This window comes from Corticium candelabrum, chromosome 4 (assembly GCF_963422355.1).
Source record: "Corticium candelabrum chromosome 4, ooCorCand1.1, whole genome shotgun sequence".
Lineage (NCBI taxonomy): Eukaryota > Metazoa > Porifera > Homoscleromorpha > Homosclerophorida > Plakinidae > Corticium > Corticium candelabrum.
The window spans coordinates 5,314,099-5,326,760 of NC_085088.1; the positions used below are offsets into that span (position 1 = coordinate 5,314,099).

At 41.4% G+C, this 12,662-nt stretch overlaps 4 long non-coding RNA genes across 8 annotated transcripts; 2 read left to right on the top strand and 2 right to left on the bottom strand.

Annotated features, from left to right (window-relative positions):
* Positions 1-563: 563 nt before the first annotated feature.
* LOC134177880 (uncharacterized) lies at positions 564-1,445 on the bottom strand. The gene is made up of 4 exons (XR_009969569.1): positions 1,355-1,445; positions 1,239-1,287; positions 701-814; positions 564-641 (listed from the first exon to the last, which is right to left on the bottom strand). It is a non-coding gene; the product is annotated as an uncharacterized LOC134177880 (long non-coding RNA).
* Positions 1,446-1,968: 523 nt separating this feature from the next.
* LOC134178938 (uncharacterized) lies at positions 1,969-5,287 on the bottom strand. 2 transcript variants are annotated; one of them, XR_009969729.1, is made up of 5 exons: positions 5,119-5,287; positions 4,889-5,050; positions 4,660-4,807; positions 2,532-2,719; positions 1,969-2,472 (listed from the first exon to the last, which is right to left on the bottom strand). It is a non-coding gene; the product is annotated as an uncharacterized LOC134178938 (long non-coding RNA). The 2 variants fall into 2 exon arrangements; XR_009969728.1 differs by having other exon boundaries at positions 4,660-4,833.
* Positions 5,288-6,390: 1,103 nt separating this feature from the next.
* On the top strand, positions 6,391-8,462 carry LOC134179019 (uncharacterized). The gene is made up of 4 exons (XR_009969747.1): positions 6,391-6,692; positions 6,785-6,905; positions 6,959-7,129; positions 8,226-8,462. It is a non-coding gene; the product is annotated as an uncharacterized LOC134179019 (long non-coding RNA).
* Positions 8,463-8,528: 66 nt separating this feature from the next.
* LOC134179018 (uncharacterized) lies at positions 8,529-11,412 on the top strand. Of its 4 annotated transcripts, XR_009969744.1 has the most exons (9): positions 8,529-8,710; positions 8,792-8,869; positions 8,929-9,097; positions 9,169-9,255; positions 9,402-10,307; positions 10,365-10,428; positions 10,491-10,641; positions 10,705-11,029; positions 11,085-11,412. It is a non-coding gene; the product is annotated as an uncharacterized LOC134179018 (long non-coding RNA). The 4 variants fall into 4 exon arrangements; XR_009969746.1 differs by lacking the exons at positions 10,705-11,029; positions 11,085-11,412 and having other exon boundaries at positions 10,491-10,566; positions 10,625-10,703; XR_009969745.1 differs by lacking the exons at positions 10,705-11,029; positions 11,085-11,412 and having other exon boundaries at positions 8,929-9,103; positions 10,491-10,703.
* The last annotated feature ends 1,250 nt before the right edge of the window (positions 11,413-12,662 follow it).

Below are 12,662 nucleotides of genomic sequence, written 5' to 3' on the forward strand. Positions count from 1 at the left end.
ACCAACAAACCAGACGGCATCTAGATATAACCGGGCGAGGAGAGAGTCTGATACGAGGCTAGTCTACCTAAACTACACTGCATATGATTCTATGAATGAGTGAGTGTTTTCTAAGGTATTCCTCCAAATCCTGCTACTTCCCTGATTCATAAAATTCCCAAGTCCACAGGCTTCGCAGTACATGCAGAAACTGCAAACACACTACCAGTGATCACTCACTACCTCCTCTGCTCTGAACTAAATTCCCACTGTCACGACAAACACAAACTCATTGTCTAGAATAACCAAGTGTGGGACTAGCAGCAGAGAATACTGCCTTTCAGACAAAAGAGGTGGCAGATAGCTTTGACATGCAAATACGAACATGCTGTCCCTCCTACCAATATGAGCTGTGCCAAGTACTCAACATGTCTCGAGATGTTCAGTGAACAACAATGTCGAGTCTGGTTTATATTATATGAATGCACTGCAGATTCTCATTCTGATCGAACAAGTCATAACAAAACAGGGCAACTGCACCTGAATGATCCGCGGCAAGCACACATTTCTAACGTCAACGCTTCGCGCCTTGCAGCTCACCTTGACGGTGCCTTAGTAAGCCAACGCCGGTCAGAACACAACAACGAAACTGTTCAAGTGATCTAAAATACAAAGAACATGATGTATGCACAAAACGTTTGTGAACAAGGAAGTAACCAACTTGTTAGTACAGTCACTCAAGTTTCTTCGTGAACAAATCTCTTGTCAATAACCCAATAGCGAAAGCAACCGAATCGGCGGGTTGGTAAGACAGAGACAAGCTGTGATCTCTATTCTACATATATGGCACAGTAAGCTACCAGTGATCACTACCTTCTCTACTCTGAACGAAATTCTTGCAAACAAGACAAAAACAAACTAATTGTCTTGTTGAACGTAGCACATTAGGGTTTGAAAACCAAGTGTGGAACCCCCAGTATAGATTTCTGCTTCTAGACAATAGCGGTAGCAGATAGCTTTGACATGCAAATAAGAAACCTGTTGTCCCTCCTACCAACATGGGCTGTGCCAAGCACTCAAAGAGGGAGAGGTTTACTGGACAACAATGTCTCGTCTGGTTTACATTATATGACCTGCAGATTATCATTCTGATCGACCAAGTCATAAGAAAACGGATCAAGTGCGCGTGCATGACCCCGCTGCAACCCGGGCGTGCACATGCATTTTCTAACGCCACCGCTTTGCGCCTTGCAGCTCACCTTGACGGCCAACGCTGGTCAGACCACAACAGCAAACAGTTCAAGTGATCTAAAATACAAAGAACATGATGTAAGCACAAAACGATCGTGAACAAGGAAGTAATAAAGTAACAGACTTGTAAGTACAAACACCTAAGTTTCTCCGTGAAGAAAGCTCTTCCCAGTATTTACCAGTATTCAATTCAAATTGACGCTCTCTACAGAACAATGACAGCTAGCCTAGACTCAAGACACTTGATTGATATGGTAGTATGGAACCGACGTCGCAAAGACTTCAATCCTACACGCGATAGGAGTAGAAATAGAATATGACCGAATCGTTGCCTGGCTCGATTACAGATTGTCATTAGTGGGAGTGATCTTATTTGATATGCACATATTTATCATAAGTATGTGGCTTTTTACGTCAACCCAATAGCGAAAGTAACTGATTTGGTGGGTTTGTAGACAATTAAGACGTGCATCACTGCTAAAACACGAGTGTCCTAGTGACACCATTTTGTGGTCGCCAGCGCAGTTTGGCGTAACGTACTACGGTGTCTCACGGAACATCGTGGTGTCTGGCATTCACTACCAAAGTGCGTACCTCAGTGTAGTTGCCGTGGCAACCACGTGCTACCTCGGAAGCACTACGAGGTGCCCGTATTAAGTACTTAATAAGTGCTAACTTCAATCGGGTAGTTGAGATATTGCATACATGCACTTTTATTTCAATCATAATAATGGTAGTAGAAAACAGCTCATGTCACAATTTTACAGAATTATATTCTATTTGAGCTGGACAAACTTTACTGCACTGTCAGATACCAACAAATTATGCAAACAAAGAGAGTGAAAGTCAAGCAATTAATCTTGCTTGACCAAACTAAATTCTTCATACTCTATGACCTCATAACTATGATAATGGTGGTTAAAGCACTATGAATCTGTCTGCAGAACAAAGACTATAAACGCCACTCCCCTTTCAGTGCCAATCACTATTTCTTTGACTTCACCAAATTCAGGAAAATCATCAACACATCGAAGAACCAGAATATCTCCTGTGTGATAACTTGTGCCATTTATGGCCACCGACACTGCTCTAAAGGTAGACGGTCGACAACATGTAAGACAAAGTTTTGCAACATCTGGGAGAAGACCTATAACTTGTTGACAGGCAGTTGATCATCAAGACTTGGCCCATGCAATTTCAAGAGTTCTTTATGTTCAAATTGTTTAAGTAGAACAGTAGATACTAGACAGAAACAAGTGAAGCACATGAAAAATGAAGAAATGACATAGATTTGGATTTACTGGATCCAAATTCTGGTTCCTTATTAATAAGGAAAATATCTGAAAGCTGGAAGCACAATTGAAGCTGGTGAGGAAAGGCTAATAATTTGGAAATGTTTATAAAGTTGTTGATAACACCAGCCAAAGTCTTGAACTACTTGTGCTTGGCCTCAAAGTGCGTGCACCAAACGTGTTGTAGTGGTCCAACTCTGAAAAGAAGAAAAAACTGCGTAAGTCACCATCAAACAAGCCAATCTTCACAGCATGGCCATATTCTTTAAAATAAAGATGTGTGTGTACGTATACTATGTTACATTGTATGTATGCAGGCATAGTTACTAACTGTATTTAATCTCTAGTCTGGGTGATATGAACTAAATGTGTGTATGCACGCATGTGTGTGTGTGTGTGTGTGTGTGTGTGTGTGTGTGTGTGCGCGTGTGTGTGTGTGTTTGTGTGTGTGTGTGTGTGTGTGTGTGTGTGTGTGTGTGTGTGTGTGTGTGTGTGTGTGTGTGTGTGTGTGTGTGTGTGTGTGTGTGTGTGTGTGTGTGTGTGTGTGTGTGTGTGTGTGTGTGTGTGTGTGTGACACATCCAGCACATGGACCAAGTCATAGATAAATTGACAGTACACATAGAAACATGTCCACTCTTAAATTTGACCTATCAATAGCACTTCATCGTTCTTGTTGGCGTTCCTACTGTAATGCCAACCCATTGTGAGTAGGGGCGAACTCAAGGTTGAAGGTGTGTGTGTGTGTGTGTGTGTGTGTGTGTGTGTGTGTGTGTGTGTGTGTGTGTGTGTGTGTGTGTGTGTGTGTGTGTACATTGCGTCAGTATCAGGTCTTTTCATCACTACCAAGTATTTTCAGACCCACCATAAAACAAAAAAAAACAGCAACATGTGCAGAATCATTGTCATCCATATGAGGAAACAAGTGCTGTCAGAAGGCACTCTACATGTCACAGGTGGTGCTGTGATATAAGCTTTTATTCTGGTGCTGAAACACTGCTACAAATCAGTGAACTACTTATAAATCTGACAAGGCAGAGTAAGTGTAACTGTTTCTGCACACATGCGTGCAAACACAGACACAAACACAGACACAGACACAGACACCGACACACACACACACACACACACACACACACACACACACACACACACACCGACACACACACACACACACACACACACACACACACACACACACACACACCGACACACACACACACACACACACACACACACACACACACACCGACACACACACACACACACACACACACACACACACACACACACACACACAAACACAACCACCCTCAGCAACCACTGTGAAATATGAATGTTGTAGTGCATCTTTGGAGTGACTCGTCTTGATAGATACAGTTCTTTAAACATTCTGTGATGTAGCTGGATCTTCTGTCGTAGCAGAGACGACTGTGCCAAGGTTGTTTTGGATGCCAAAACCAAATCCACAAATCCAGAAGCAGCAAAAAATTCTCATCAAACTCATTGTCCTCTGGCACCCATTCTCCAATCATAGTAGAAAGGTAACGAGCTAACCACCACAGTTTTGTGGCTTGGTAAAACCAGATGGTAAGAACTATTGATTGACAGGACTGTCAGACAGACTGTACTTGCCAGATTGTCCTACATTGTGACTGCCTTCATTGCCAAGACGTTTAGCACCAATTTCAGATGGTTGGTTTTTACTATCAGAATGGCCATAGTGAAAAGATCTAATTTGACCATTTAGGTCATGCAAGCTAAACAAAGGTGGATTGGTGTGGTTGATCAGTGATGCAACATCAGCTTCATCTCCCGTTCTTAATGAACCCTCTAGCACATCATGCATAGCGTCCATGACAACACCCTCAGTAACATGGAAGACAGTTGATCTGTTGAGAACAGAGTCCCTGTTCAAGCCAGATGTGGTGCTAAAGTGAACAGACAACGGTCTATTAAGCTCAGCACAGTGGTTCCTGTGAGTTTGTCGAGTTCTTGCTTCAAAGACTTCAGCAACAAACTGCACATTACCATTTTACTACCGCTAAATCACTAGCTAATAATGAAACAACACCAACACATTGAACTACACTCTACCAAATGCTTCATCCACCAGAACAATGCAAACACTTTTCAAACCTTTGTTATCATGTCGTCCTTTGTAGCCAAGCAAAAGCGACATCTTCTGACTGCTGCATGAAGACTTTTGTAGCCTGCCAGGGAGTGAGCCACTAGGTTGTCAGCACAGACCAGAGCCAGAGTACCAAACAGTGTCACTGCTTCCTGCCTGCTTCCAACAGTAAATGAAACTCCCTTGTAATCAAGACTTACAGACAGCAAGCCACATGGAGATGAATATCACAAATACCTGTTTGAGTTGCAGTATCGACTCAACAAATGGCTTAAGCATTTCATCTACACCATATTCATCAACCAGTTTAGTTCTAATTAACTAAGGTCACAAGCTGGATGACTCTCAGAGAAGATCTATGCTTAGGTTCAATGTTGCCTAACACATAGTAGAAAGCTCCTAAATTGTACAACACAATTAGTACAGGACAACTGTGAACGAACTAAGGAATACTATTTCAGAATGACCTAGTTTGCACTTTTTGACATTTGAACCTAGCGGATTGCATATTTCCAAATCGTCACAATAATGAAATATTTGTAGAGCAGTTGGGTGTTGCCTGAAGAACTCTTGCTCCTTGAACAAGGACCCATCACAAAAATCACGCAAACTACCATCAGTGCTGCAATGCCCAGTCATGGCCTACAGAACAAATCAATTTATAGTCAAACGTATAGCAAGCACACACACACAGTACTCTGTGACAGACACATTCTACCCAATTACGGCTACATTACATCCTTTACGCACAACTTACTTGTTCAGCAATTTGATAACATTTTAACAATGACTTAATGAAGCCACCAGATCAAAGTCGTAGGCACAGTGTCTTTTTTTGACTTGTCTCTTTCCAGGCGCTGTCCTTTCATGAGTCACTCCCAAGCACCGTTCACTAGGCTCCTGTTAACAATGCTGATATCAATTATATATAGAGGTACAGCCACTGATCAGTACCAGAAAGTTAAACTTTGTCTTGTAAAACTTCTCTTGCAAGTACCTAGTCTCAAATCCTTGGAATGGGTGTTTGATATGGCTGAATCAGAAAACAAAGCTGGTATAATTTCAGACCGTCCAGCTTCCAGTAGTTCTACAGTTTTAGCATGTAGCAGTACGAATGGAGATATACGTTAGACTAGACAAAGCTTAAACAGTCTACAGAAACTGTCCAAATTGTACGTACGTGGTTAACTCTTGCTTCCACCATCTGATCGATCTATTGCAGAAACTAGCTCATCACAAACCGATTGCCTAAGTTTTAGACCCTCTTTCAATTTAAGCAAGAATTTAGTAGAGGTGTATTTTAGTGTCCCTGGATCAAGACCCAGAGGTGGCATGGCTAGTGGTTCATGGTCATCATAAATTCCTTCTTCCTCGCAAAATTGTTCGCCTAAGTTGTCAGTTGCTTGGCTCTGACTGGTGCCTGCCTCTTCTCACCAGATGACATCGCGGTGTTTCCCGCAGACGTGAGACTTGAAGGAACGATCGAGTGTTTGTGAACACTGCTGGGCAGTGATTCACTCCACACACGACTCTAAAGTCCGCATCCATAGAGTGCACTTCCGCAATGTGCTGCAGTACATGCCAAAACGAGTACCGTCAAACGCCTTTACAGATTGAACAGAAGAAAATTGCCCTATTGGTAGCGTGCGCTATAGTTTAGCCCGTATGTATTTACTGACTGTTCACCAGTGTACATGTCTTCCTTTGACGATGGCCTGCGTCTTCACTCCAGTGTGTGCCGCCAAAAAGTATTAAACAGGTGATCAGAGGTCTCACATCAGACCTTGTGATTCTCGCGACTGTAGTCTTTTCCACGTGCTTCATGTTTGGGAAGAAGTGTGTCTGTGTCTGCTTCGGGCAGAGAAGGAACGTCGTTTCACGTTCTTCTTCTGATCCTGAGACCGACGTAGATCAAATCAGGGAAGCGTCACTGCGGGTCTTTCCCAGCCTAAGACCTGGGGCCAGCCAATATTTCAGCAGTATTCGTCAGAGTTCGAAGAATGGCTTGATTTGGAGGATGACACGGTGATTGACAACAAGGGTAAAGTCGCAGTGATTTTAGAAGTCAACCCTTTGGTGCTAGAGTTGACTATGTGCTTGATTACGTCATTGTCTACGCTTTCGTGTTGATAGTTTTCCAAACCAAGCTGGTGCCTATCTCTAGTTCAACACACGCTCACGCACTCTAAGCTACTGTGTTTGCAGGATGCCGCATATGCCCGGCCACTTTGTGAGAGTGCTGCTGGTAGCAATGGTGAGCCGTTTTCTTTGGTAAATAACAGCGTGTATCAGTTGCCGCTTCTCCAGGGTCGTCGGTTTTCAGCGAGTCCAACCTTCCGTATGTTGATGATACTGACCCAGACTTGCAGTCAAGTACCGGTATCCTTAGTATATCTACTGCACTTCAAACCTCGTTTAATACCAGTTGTCTTGTCGATGGTGGAAATAATGCTTCATTTTCCACATTGCCTGCAGATGGTTAGTTCTCAGCAGTGATCAAGCAGTGATTCTTTTGTAAATGTTATTGTACTAGCCATCTTCACTGACCCACTGTAGTGGCTTCGGTTCTTCTGAGAGACAATCATGCATATTTCATGTACCTATATGTATGCAATGTTAATGTACCTGTGCCAGGAGTCATTTACTATACTTGAGTAACACTGGGTCTGTTGCTGCTACTTACTAGCATCTTTAACTTCTTCAAGGCCCATATCTGCTGCCAGCAACATCTCACCTGGGCCATGTACGATGTGTATTTGAACAGTATGCCTTAGTACTATTCTAATGATTTTCTACTGTTTCCAAGAACGTTAGTTAAAGGGATTTCGTCGCGGTTGTGCGTACAGTGGTGTTTCAGTACAATACTTCACATTCAAACAGCCAGAATACTTGGTTGTTTGGCAAGGAGCTACAGTTGTCTAGACAAAATTGAAGTCAGTCGATCATTTTCATGGTGTAGCTTAGCTCATCATATGGGACAGTCAGCACTGCCCCTATTAGGCTGATCTACTGTAGACATTGCCAACTTCTTTCAAGACTTGTTAAAAGTTGTGATAAGAACTAAGTATACCTGAGCAGACATCGGCTTCAGACCGATTCCAAACGAAAGACACCACCCATTTTTGGGCCACATGCTCTTGCACTGATAGAGTTGCATCATTGATGATTCAGCTACTGAACAATGAAAATGACGTTGTTATGTTTGCATGGGTGTGATGAGCTTGCACACAATTGAGGCCACAGTCCCTATAAAATGGTTTGCCTTTACACCTATAATTTGTGATGCATAATGCAGTTCGTCTTGCATGCTAATAGATGTACCCATTGTTGAGATGGGTAGGAGCAAAGACGTGCTGTCATTGGAATGGTAATGGACTGTATACGACTAACCTAGGGCAGCTCCATTGTCATGGCATTTGCAAAGAATATACCAACAGTCATCAGCGTGTGTGAACAGTTGAATGTTCCTAAATGTTAGTTATCACTATGGGTAAATACAACCAGAGTAAAGGTGCATGCAGTTGTGTTTGGAACATGTGTTGCCTTATTGTTTATCATAATGTTTGTTGTGCAGACCGAGACCGCGAACGTCCTCTTCCTCAGCCTTTTCTGCTTCCCCAAAATTTTTCGGCAGATGTTGAGGCTGGTCCGAAGAAGGGGTCTATGTCTGTTACAACTATGGCAAAATTCATCACTGCTGTTGCACATGGAGTCTTTGCTTTCAAACGCTATCCATCATCAATCGACTTTACTCTGGTAGCCGATCAAATATGCACCAAGTACTCTTTCGTGAGGGATTCTGTTGGAAATGGACATGCAAGAAAAGTTGCAATCTTTTTGTTGTATCAGTCATATAGTTTGGTGTTTTATGTAGGAGTACCTGGTTGAGATGCTTCGCAACTGGTTTAAAAGGTTTCGGAGATCTGTGAAGTCTACATCAAGTGGTTGCCAAGAGTATCAACAGCCACAACCCAAAAAAAGAAAATCATTAACTGCTAAGTTCAAGGTCATACCCCACCTCAACCAGGAGATGTTCATTCCTATAATCGACACGTTAAGGTGCTTCAGGAGTTATACATAAAGATCAATCCCTCTAAAGAAGTTGTGGTGCAACTGATGAACCAGACTTTTCCTTTTCAGAAGGGTTCGGTAATGAGTGATCCTCAGGCTGTGTCAGCAATTCTTGCAACCCACCCATTTTTGAGATGCGTTGATGAAGTTAGCTAGTTTGAATAAGCTTTCCTTCTTATATGCTATTATGCTTCATGTATTTTAAGCTCTTCCTTGAATTTGGTCGAATTTTGAGGGAAGCTGATGTGAAGGAGACAATGTCTGTTGATTGGAAGACTAGGTGGTCTGGAAGATCATTAATCTTGCAAAGAGAGGGCAGCATCGTCATGCCATAGTGTTCGATGGACCTGTACTTTTCTCAAAGAGCATCAGAAGGTGGTGGTAATTTCTGTGCTGTACTGGTTAAAAGGGAATTTTGTGAAGTTATAGGTTTCTTTTTGGTGTAGATTTATTGTGTGAAGGAGGTCTGTTGTTGCTGGTGTCTTAGTACAGCGAAGAAGGCTAAGTTGTCTCATGTACTTCATGTTGCAAAGGTTAGTAACAATTAGACTAATGTCATTACTCGTTCTGTCTGGCTACCTTTCCTACAGAAGCATGTGGATTTAGTCTAGTACTGTACTAATTGTTTGCTTTCCATGCAGTTCTTAGCTTAGCTCTAAAGCATAGTTGGCTGTTCTAGAATTCAAGTGATGTTAATCAAGAAGCTTCAAAGCAAGAGCAACTGTCCAATGATTTTAGCGACTGATGGTAGTTCAAGAGAGTATTTTGTTGTCATTGAGAAGGCTATACTAGGAGTAGTTAAGGCGCAGCAGATATCTGTGGGGCTTTGCTGGCAGCGTTTTACGTTTTTTTTAATATTGTGATCCTGGAAACCTGCCTGGCAAAGCAGTCTTCAGAGAAAACAACAGTTGCCACAAAGTGCCTTCTAAGCACCATTATCCACATGGAGTGCTAGTTTGGACAGATTATCAAGAGCTATGTTGATATTGGTGTGATTGTTATTTCAGTGTGTCTTGTACCATGTTCCAAATGTATGGTATGCGTGTCAGTGGTAACAGTATATGAGTTGAATCAATGTGAATGTCCCAGTTGATGAATATTTTTATGAACATCAGTAGTGCATTCTATCATATATTATACCTGTGAGGACTTCTGTAAACAGGCACCCTAAGAGACAGGTTTTACACTACTGTTGTCTTCACAAATTGAGAGGAGCTGATCAGCATCAAAGAAAGCTATTACCGCATGTTCGAGGCTGTTGATATAGTGATGTGAAATGTGTTTTAGGAAGGTCCTGCGTGTAATTGAAGTTAGTTATGGTAAGACTTCAATGTGCTCTTGTTAGAGAACTCATATGGTCTGTTTTAGAAACCAGTGAGTGATGCATGCATCCATACTGCGACAGCAGCATTGTAATGAGTAGCAAACATCAGGAGGTTTTCCGCTTTCTGGCTTGCTTGGAATACAACTAACAATGACCTTGAAGGGACTACTAGTGGTTTTATGTCAGAAGATAATTAGCAAATGGCCATTGCTGATGCCACCACTGGTTAGCATTTTCGAAGTTTAACTAAACACTATCAGAGTAAGGCATTAGCAATTGTTGCAACAAGAAATGTTACTGTCAGTTTTGTGTTTCCAGCAAGGAGTAATCCTGTCTGTCACGTTCGATATACAGTGCTCTTAACTGCATGTACTGTACCGTGGTAAGAGTCCTGCATTCAGAGATTTTGTTGATGAAACTGCTACTATTTCTCTGTTGCTATAGAGACCAGAGATGACATCACTTCTGGAACTAATCTTCCATCCTGTGAGGACATCCATGCATGATGAAAGCAAACTCAGTAAGGAGCTAGTGCTTGTCATATACTCAAGCCAACCAACTTACATGATCTGTCATAGTGCCAGTTCAGTACTCTGTAAGGACATGGATAGAGTTATGAAATTACTTCACAGAAATACACCAGTTTTGATTGTTTCAGTTTGATGGCTATATGACTCCGTTAAGTGTTCTTGGAGCACCATCTGTGGTACACCAGTAACCCTAGGTGGTTATGCAAGAGCACCAGAATAGGACACCTGCCAGAGTACCCTACCCTACAGAGTGTCTACCAAGAACCAGATTTGGTGCTCTGAGAGCACCTTAGTTTTAGCAGCATGCTATGCTCTCTATTCTACATGGTACAGAAAACCTTAATGGATCCGTCACACAAGCGGAAATAGAAAGTAGGAAATCCTACACTATCCTCCTGCATTATTTTAACTTACTGTGTGGTCAATTGCAAAGTCTCGGATATTTTAAAGTTGGTAAGAACGACCATTGAAATACAACGCTAGAACTTAATTAAGAAATTATGTTTAGAAGATAACGTTCCCTTCAGCTTGGTCGTTCCAAGGACTACCATGGAATTGCTCCAACTCATTGAAGAGCTTTCACCGTGCGGTTGGTGTGCTTTTTGTTTATCATCTCTATGTCTCACTCCGTGCTTTCCTACTTTCCCGCAACGGACTGTATTATCTCCGCTAAAATACAATCCTTCACATACTCAAGTGGATAAAGAGTGCACTTCGTCTCAGAGTATATGTAATCTTGTAAAGTTGCATTTTTCTGTATTTGCAATCAGTGCTGTAAAGCGCGTTTAATTTATGAATCACTTAGTCATGAAGAACAGCAACAATTGCAAACTAGGTCATCGAGCCTGATTGTTGAGACCGGAGTCGTATGGTAATGTATCAGTAAGAGCATATATTATAGCTCATTCAGCTCTATCAACTGCTGTCAAAGATTGTTACCTGACTTAGCAACTTTATGTAGAGACATACTATGCATGGTTTCAAATGGACACAAATAATTTAGGTTTCAATGGAATAACATTAAACAAACATCACCATTGAATAATTCATCTCTCGCTGCTAATGGTAATGAGCAACAGCCATAGGTCATGGATATGAAAACCGACTTTGCTAAATTGTCCGTTTTTAAGTACGTCTAAATGCATCTACCATATGTACATTGGTTAATTAGCTAACAAAGCAAAGAGCACCTGAATATATGCTAAACTAATGATGCCTAGAAAGTATACTGTCAATCTATCATAATGTTGTCAATAAGCAAAGAGAATTAAAACACAGGACCAAAAGATATCCTTGATGAATGCCCTCAGGTGGCAACACGACAGCATTGTTGTTCACGACATTCTATATTAGACAAATTGATCCAGAAATCATTTCAATCACATGGGTACCAATTCCTGAAAAACGATAGCAACGTGTCTGAAAGCCTTGGCACTGTCAATAAAATTGAACGCATTTTGTGGCATCCATCCTAAGAACAACCGTCTAGCTCCTTTGTAGCTTCACCATGTTGAGAAATTTCCTGAAATCATTTTTTACTGGGAACAGTTGGACTTACATGATACGCCTGAAAACCTCTCCAACTGCAGTATGTACTAAAATGCAGTACTGAAGTTTCACCAGAAGCAAAACAAGAACGCGGGTAACATGCAAACATCAACCAGTTTCAAGATCAGACCCCAAACTTTCAGGTGCAAAAACCACCACCATAATAGTTTCTATTATAGCTACTTGCTTATAGAGTTTGAGCGTATCACGTTGCATTCACCTCCATACAAGAACAAACAGCTGTGACATGACTTCTCTAGACGTCTATCAGTATCTGACTAATTCTGATACTAAAATAGCCTTTGTGTCAAAGATATGTACAGTACTTCAAATAAACAGGAACACAACTGTTTTGTACTTTGGGTGACAGTTTTTCCAGAATTCTCTTTTATTCTAACAAAATAGTCTAATTTTACTGTGCTTTGCATTAAAAAGTAATTTTTTCTTGATTCAATCACAATATTGTTTATATTATCTCTAACAAAGAACATGATAATATATTTTAGATATATTAAAAATTAATTTTGAATCAATTTGC